Genomic DNA, 7,784 nt, shown 5'->3' with positions numbered 1-7,784 from the left:
TTGTTTATGAGTTAACCTAGGTGAAATGGGTCGTTTATGAGCTAAGTTAGGTGAAATGAGTCGTTTATGAGCAAACCTAGATGAAATGGGTCGTTTATGAGCTAAGTTAGGTGAAATGAGTCGTTTATGAGCAAACCTAGGTGAAATGGGTCGTTTATGAGCTAACCTAGGTGAAATAGGTTGTTTATGAGCTAACCTAGGTGAAATGGGTCATTTATGAGCTAACCTAGGTCAAATGGGTCGTTTATGAGCTAACCTAGGTGAAATGCCACGTTTTTGAGCTAACTAAGGTAAAATGGATCGTTTTTAGCTAACTTAGGTGAAATGGGTCATTTTGGAGCTAACCTAGGTGGAATGGGTCATTTTAAAGCTAATGTAGGTAAAATGGATCATTTAGGAGCTAATCTACGTAAAATGGGTCATTTTCGAGCTAACTTGGATAAATTGGATCACTTGTAAGCTAACTAAGGTAAAATGAGTCATTTTAGAGCTAACTTAGGTAGAATGGATGGTTTATGAGGTCAGTAAGCTTATTAAGTCATTTTGGAGGAAAAGAAGCTAACTCTAGGTCATTATGGTAAGCATATTGGAGGAAATAAAGCTAAGTCTAGGTCTTTATGCATTTGTTAAGCAAAACCCTAGAGAAACTTACCGTGATCACGGAGGTGTAGGAGCGGGCTGGCTCACGCCGGTAGCTGGAGAAGGAGTGGGCTGGCTCGCGCCGGTAGCTGGAGAAGGATCGTGCGATGCGTTTCTGGAGTTAAGCTGCACCAAAGATCATTTCCAATGTCTCGTTAGCATTATGACACTCAAATGTTAAGACAAGCAAGTAATGTCCATTCAAATTAAACTCACTGTGCTCCCAGGAGCAATCACTGGCATCGGCGGAGCGGTCTGACCGAACTTCTCGCACACAGACTGCACATTTGGTTTTCACAACAGAGTCATACTAGTTAGTAATGAGACTCAAATGTTAAGACTAGCAAGTAATCTGCAGAAGAAACTTACCACAAGGAGCTCGTACATGGCCCTTGCCTGCATGTCATTCCATGCCCTCTCCTCCTCCAACATCTTTGTCGTCTTCTCCTCCAACTCCCGCTGCCTCTCCGCTGCCTCCGCCAAAAGTTTCTCTGTTCTATCTCTCTCACTCTGTATAGCAGCCTGCAACACCACTCACATGACCATTTGTAATCATTGATGGAAGCGCACACAATGTAATGGAGAAAGATACCTGAGTACGTATAACTAACCTTGATGGCGAGTTGGACTGGCCGTTCACGAGGCCTTATCTCAGGAGCGGAGCTCGACTGGCGCGCCTTGATCTCCGGGAGAGTGCTAGGACAACGGATAAGTCCATCTCCCATGACTATGGAGCCATGGGACCTCCCGCCACCAGATATCATCAGCAGCTCTGTATCAATGGGACCCTGGCTCGGGTTAAAGTCCTCCCCTTTCCTCGCCTTCCCCTGATCTCTATATTTCACGAGCTTCTCGTGGGCGGAGATGTTGGTGAAGTTCTTTGGATCATCGAGGTCAGACGCAGAGAATGCCTTGACTTTCTTGTAAGGGCCAGTGTGGGCCATGGCATACAGGTCATACACCTCTGGCACCTTATCCGCCTTATTGTAGCGTGCCTGAAAGAGAGAAACAAAGTAAATTAGTAATTAAAGGGCTAAAGCTAGCATGATGAATGAATTGCATGAATCATGAAGCAAACCACATACCCAGTTCCGCCCGTACTGAAATAAGTTGGAGCTGCCTTGGTGGTGTGGCACACCTTCCATTTGGGCATGTTTGTCCTTGGCCTCTTTGTGGGTGGCCAGCCATTCTTCTGAGCACCACGCATTGACCAACACCTCCCAACAATCCATCCGATCCGCACACCATCTCGGAGGGGCCTAAGTTAGCAAATAGAAACTTGAGCGCTAAGGCTATGAATTACTAAATGAAGGAAGTAAGTACAAGGCCTTAAGAATTACCTTCATGTACTTCTCCTTACTCAAGAACTTATCGCGGCACTCCTGCTTGGGCTTCTTGATACCACGCCCGGCGTAGTAGTCTCGAACAGCCTGCATCCGAACCTCATGCCGTAAGTTCTGAAGTAGGCGCTTGCACTCCTTGTGGATAACATGATCCGCCTCCTCCTCGTATCCCTCCTCACACCTGTAGAATGTTTGCAATCAAATGAGACAATATTGATTAGTACAATTAATAACTAGCTAGTTGAAGATTTTAAATTGCGTAAAGGAGCAATTACCCAGAACTTTCTGATCACGACGTCTGCCCTCGTCTTGCACAAGACACCGTCGATAATCTCACCCGGCGGGGCCGGGGCAGCCAAGTAGTGCTCCCAAGTCAATCCAACCTCTGGAAGCCGACCCTCACCAGGCAACGTGACAAACCCCGGGAAGTTTTGCCGAATCAGAACTCCAAGGACGGAGTTGGGCCGGCGGACACTTTCATGGTGGTCCCAACCCCTGCAGCATGACAAGGCCAACATATCAGTTATTTGAAGAAACGTGAATGCAGAAGGTACAAAAAGATTAAATGCACTTACCTCTCCCCATCAGGGAAAATCAACCACCTCTGCTCGCGGGTCGCCGGCACGGACGGGAGCCGTGTAGCACCACGCTGGTAGACGTTGCCCCCCTCCTCCTCCTCCTCATCAGTCGGCTCCCCGCCATCATCAGCATGGCCACTCGGCTCCCCGCCATCCTCAGGCTGACCCGACCAGGTACCCCATCCAGACGTGTGCTCCTCCGGGGTCTCGTGGGCCGAAGGCCCGTCGACCCGAGGCTTGTGGGCCGAAGACCCGTGGACCGGAGGCTCGTGGACCGAAGTTCATGCAGCCTCCTCCTCAGCCGAGTCCACCCTAGCAGTCACGTGCTCGGGTGAAACAGCTGGGGGCGGTGGCGAGGAAGGCGCCGTAAGAGTCACCCTACCTCCTCTCCCGCGACCACGTGCTCCACCTCCTCTCTTCTTCTTACCTCGTCCCCTGCTGGGCACCGCGGTCGACGAAGAAGGGCCCGGCGGTGTCGCCATACTGTCCAGCAACGCTCGGCGGAGAGGTGCGGGTGGAATGGAAGACCTTGCAAGCGCCGACGAAGAAGGGGCCTCGGTGCGCTCCTGACCAGCGCCCACCATCTTTCAACACCTGCCATGACAACGAATAAACAAAATTAGTACAACATAAAAAAAAGTACCGACATGAATAATAATATGTATATCACTTAAGTGTATCATCATCAAGTACAACATAAAAAAATTGAATACCTGACACTACTAATAATCTCGATCAGTATCATCAATAAATGCATAATCATCATCATCACTATAATCAATGATGGGATCATAAGGTTCATTGGCATCAACATGTGCAAGGCCACCTTGACGTAATCAGTCAAGCATTGACAGGTCATCCGCAGCAGTAACCTCTTCTTGTTCCGGCTCTTCTTGTTCCTCCTCTGGGGTGATGTCGGATTCATTGTCGCTGTCTACTTCAATGTTTTGGGGTGAAGTATAGCGGTTCTTGAAACGCTTTTTGGAAAGACGTGTCTCTTGGAAGAATTCTCCTTCATATGTGTCTGGGTTAATGTGAGGTTCATAATCCTCTTCCTTTGGGGGAGAAAGTCTAGCACGTGGCGGCACTTCATAAACGACATCCCAACCTTTCAGATTTGGATTAGTTTGGCAGGCCCATGGTAGATAGAATACTTGGGTCGCCTGTTGAGCCATAATATAGACATCAGGAACATCTAAATGAGTGCTTTGGTTGATTTCAACTAGCCCTATATGTTCATGAGTCCTTCTAGTCTCCTTCGGCTGAAACCAATAACATTTGAAGACTACGACATTCAGTGGGTTTTCACCATAGAACAGAAGTTCATAAATTGCTTCAACTCTCCCATAATACTCAGTATCTCCTTCGCCGATAGCAGATACACAACAATTTGTAGACTTTCGGTCGTCCATAGATAGCTCTTTGCCATAGGTACGAAAGCGATACCCGTTGATGTCGTACTTGTCAAATGAACGGACCTTATAGTCAAAACCATTAGCGACTTGTCTCAATTCGGCGTCCATAGACTCTGAATTAGCCTACAAGTTTAATATGAAAGGGGATTGTTGCATTATGCACAAATTAGCGAATGTAATGAAATTGTCTAATAGAAATTACCATTTGTTTGAACCAAGAGATGAAACCGGGATAGCCACCTCCTTGCTTTGTGAGAAGCTCATACTCTTCGACGGAATCCTTTTGGATCTCCGCTCCATACGAGAATATGGCGACGTATCGACTATATGACATATCCAGGAATAAGAGTAGTTCAAAGGAAATAGAAGTTGCGAAACAATGTACCAAGAACTTACTCGATGTACGGCCGCACTTCTATCAGGTTGTTGAAGATATACAACGAAATGGTCCGCCATTCTTCGTTATCCAAAGATACTGGATGTGAAACACTAGCTGGTGCGAGATTCCCTTTGAATAGGCTGAGGTTGGATCCACCCTTTTTAGGCTCGTCAGCATTGTACCGAGGCTTCGGATTATGCAAATGACGATTTTTGGCTTCGTAGTGCGCTGTTACGAAGTTTGTCGCCTCCTCTGTGATGAATGCCTCAGCCATCAATGCTTCAATTCTACGTTTATTTTTACATTTTTCTCGAAGCGTCTTCTGCATCCTCTTAGTTGGGTAGCACCAACGATTTTGCACGGGCCCCCCCAATCTTGCCTCGGTCGGGAGATGCAAAATCAAATGCTGCATTGGATTAAAGAAGCCCGGTGGAAAGATCTTCTCTAACTTGCAGATCAACTCCGGGGCCAACTCTTCCATTTCTTCTACCACGCCAGGCGATAGTTCTTTGCACAAAGAACACGGAAGAAATAGCTGAGTTCTGCCAGTACTAGCCATTCATCCTCAGGGATGAAGCCACGCAACATCACCGGCATTACCCGCTCAATCCATATGTGCCAATCATGACTCTTGAGACCAAATATCTCCAGTTTATCAAGATTCGCTCCCCTCTTTAGATTCGCTGCATACCCATCGGGGAACATCAACTGTTGTTGCACCCACAAGAGAATTTCCCTCATAGCTGGCCTTCCAAGATTGAACCATGCCTTTGGCTTTGTCCAGTTCTGCTTTCCTTTCGGTTCTTTCATGTTTTGTAACGGCCTATCACATAGCACCTCCAGATCGACTCTAGCCTTAGTATTATCCTTTGACTTCCCATCTATGCCGAACAATGTACCAAAAAGTGCCTCGGCGATATTCTTCTCAGTGTGCATCACGTCGATGTTGTGTGGGCAAAGGAGGTCTTTGAAGTAAGGCAGATCCCATAAGCATGTTTTGTGAGTCCACGCGTGCTTAGTATTATACCCCTTGAAGTACCCTGGACGTTGTGGATCTGGCTCGAGAGCGTTTAACTAATCCAGGGTCTGTTGGCATGTCAATGCAGGTGGTGCAGAGTTTTTGACAACTCTACCCCTGATGAAGTTCTTCTTGTCTTTCCTGAACTTATGGCGAGGATCTAGGAATTGTCTATGCATATCGAAGCAAGAAAACTTGCGACCAGTCTGAAGCCAACGAAACTCAAGAGCTCCCTTGCATGTGGGGCACGGGAATCTTCCATGCACACACCAGCCAACGAATAGCGCATACGTCGGCAAGTCATGCGTCGAGTACATGTACCAGACACGCATTATGAAGTTCCATTTGCTAAAGGCGTCGTATATCTTGAACCCATTATCCCAGGCTTCTTGCAATTCGTCCTTAAGCGGCTGCATGTACATATTCATATTTTTGCCCGGATAGTTGGGTCCTGGAATTATGAACGTCAGGAAAATGTTCTTTCTTCGCATAATCTGTCCGGGGGGAGATTGAGTGGAAAGACAAATACGGGCCAACAACTGTATTGGGCTGCCGTCATACCAAACACATTGAACCCATCTGTGTTGATGCCGACTCGAGGATGCCTCGGATCTGCCGCTTTGTCAGCATGTAATTCATCAAACTTTTTCCACGCAACACCATCCGATGTGTGTACCATCATCAGATTCCCATCTGCATCTAGTTCGGTTCATTTGCCTATTTTGTGCCATGTCATCTCTCTGGCCGTCTCTTCGACCATGAAAAGACGTTGAAGTCTTGGTACGATTGGCATATACCAAAGAACACTAACGGGGATTTTGGTTTGTGTCTTCTCACCCATACCGTTGTCTACCACAATATACCTAGAAGACTTGCAAATGGGACAATAGTTCAAGTCCGCATAGTCAAGCCTAAATAAGGCACATCCTTTCTCACAGGCATGTATCTTCTCATAGGGCATCTTCAGTGCACGGAGGATTTTGTCCGACTGGTACAGCTTTGCAGGCATTACATGGCCTTTGGGTAGAAAGCGTCCAAATACTGTCATAATTGCATCATAGCATTCTCTGCCCAAGTTGAACTGAGCCTTCAGAGCCATTACTTGTGAGATGGCATCCAACTGACAAAGCTCAGTGTGCTCGTGGAGCGGACGTTTTGAAGACTCCAACATTTCATTGAAAGCCTTTGCAGATTCCTCCATCTCCTCGTCTGAATCCCGAGCATCATCATAGCCTTGCACCATGTTTTCCATCCCGGTACCATGCTCGTCGGTGCAACGATGATCCACCTCAGCTCGGTCACGTTGGGCAGACTCACCATGAAATGTCCACACTGTATAATCGGGCGTAAAACCACTCTTCTGCAGGTGTTTGCCCATTTCAGCCTCTGTCTTCTTTTCCCAATTGCCGCACCGGAAACAGGGGCACCAGGTTTTCTTTTGGCCATTTGCAAATGCGGCTTGCACAAACCCCTTGGTTTTTGTGAACCATTCAGCGCTCCATTTGTTCTGACCAGTGTGACCGGTATACGTCCACGCACGGTCACTCATCTTGACTTTCAGAGCTACTGGACACATAACAATTATATATGTAATTCACCATGTATATATTCATCAGTTTATCTATTTTGTCAATTTTATTACGTCCATGCAACCTACACTCTAATAGGTAATGATAGGTCCTAATCCCACTCGTGTATGTGTAGATTGAGTTCATTTTCCCATGCTATGCTCCGGATCCGGCGCAAAATTTCGGCAGCACCTCCCCGCTGTTCTCCTGATACACGTCTCTGCAATAAACTGAGAGGATGTGTACCCAGAGAACAACAGGGGAGGCACTGACGAAATTTATGCGTCGGATCCGGAGCAAAGCATATGGGAAAATGAACCCAATCTACACATACTCGGGCTGTCCATGGATAGCGTTGGACAATTTGAAAGAATCAAGGTTATAAATATGCAAATGCATGCATATTTATAACTATGACGCTTTCGAACGGGAGACACATATTGGTTACGCATACTGATGATTCAAGACACATATATAGCTAGCTATCAAGTTTCATCGGAATAGATCAAATTATTAATGGGGGAGGAGGACTTGTCATTTGTGCTCACCCACGAACGAAGGGGCAGAGCTTGTCAAACGCACGGCGAGGTCGTCGAACACCAAACCTCACAGCGATGAAACAACTGCACATTTAAAACTACACGATCAACACAATTATATATGATGTTTTTCATAACAAAATCGAGAAATATATGACCTAACTAATAATTCACAAATATATGACCCCGTCGGCCTCTGGAAGCCAAAAAACACCTTTTCGGGAGGTGTCGGTGGTCGGGGTGTCCTGTCGGTGTCGGGGTGCCGTGTCGGGGTCGGGGTGCTGTTCCGGGGTCGGGGGGTCGGG

This window comes from Triticum aestivum, chromosome 3B, assembly GCF_018294505.1.
Source record: "Triticum aestivum cultivar Chinese Spring chromosome 3B, IWGSC CS RefSeq v2.1, whole genome shotgun sequence".
Lineage (NCBI taxonomy): Eukaryota > Viridiplantae > Streptophyta > Magnoliopsida > Poales > Poaceae > Triticum > Triticum aestivum.
Note: the sequence above shows the minus strand (reverse complement) of the source record.